This window comes from Sapajus apella, unplaced genomic scaffold (assembly GCF_009761245.1).
Source record: "Sapajus apella isolate SASKATOON/1434 unplaced genomic scaffold, GSC_monkey_1.0 scaffold37, whole genome shotgun sequence".
NCBI lineage: Eukaryota > Metazoa > Chordata > Mammalia > Primates > Cebidae > Sapajus > Sapajus apella.
Genome location: NW_022436977.1, coordinates 1,433,169 through 1,434,005, shown reverse-complemented (window position 1 = coordinate 1,434,005; position 837 = coordinate 1,433,169). Strand labels below are relative to the sequence as shown.

Here is an 837-nt window from a genome sequence, read left to right as displayed (position 1 = left end):
CTTCAACTATTTATTTTCATTAAATTCAAAACTACTGCAAAAAAAAAGAATTTTTTGTAAATTTAATTTAAAAAAAAAAAAAAAAAAAGGCCAGGTACAGTGGCTTACACCTGTAATCCCAGAACTTTGGGAAGCTGAGGTTGGTGGATCACTTGATGTTAGGAGTTTGAGACCAGCCTGGCCAACATGGTGAAACCCCATCTTTACCAAAAATACAAAAATTTAGCAAGGCATGGTGACATATACCTGTAATCCCAGCTACTCAGGAGGAGGCTGAGGCACAAGAATCACTTGAACCTGGGAGGCAGAGGTTGCAGTGAGCTCAGATCACACCATTGCCCTCCAGTCTGGGCAACAGAGTGAACAGAGTGAGCCTCGGTGTCAAAAAAAAAAAAAAAAAAATCACTAGTTTTAAAGTCAGAAATCCTAGGTACAAGTCCCAGTCTTGCTTGGGTAAGCCACCTAAGCTGCCAGACACTTAGTTTCCTTATCTGTAAAATGGGGCTAATACTGTAAAATCAATTTCAAGTCATGAAATTATTTTGTAAACTATAAAATGCTATTGATAGGTAAGGAATTATCATGACCTCGGCTCCCTCAGGGGTTGTACCACCCAACTGCATGTCTGAACTAATCTGCAAACTCTCTCACTCATCACCCCCAAAACAAAGATGGGCAGGGCCAGGCGTGGTGGCTCACTCCTGTAATCCCAGCACTTTGGGAGGCCGAGGTAAGCGGATCATGAGGTCAGGAGTATAAGATCAGCGTGGCCAACGTGGTGAAATCCCAGCTCTACTCAAAATACAAAAATTAGCCGGGCATGGTGGCACATGCCTG

General features: G+C 42.7%; 1 protein-coding gene across 5 annotated transcripts in view; it reads right to left on the bottom strand.

Annotated features, from left to right (window-relative positions):
- DAPK2 (death associated protein kinase 2) overlaps positions 1-837 on the bottom strand; it is a 125,988-nt gene that overhangs the window by 119,130 nt on the left and 6,021 nt on the right. The window lies entirely within an intron of this gene.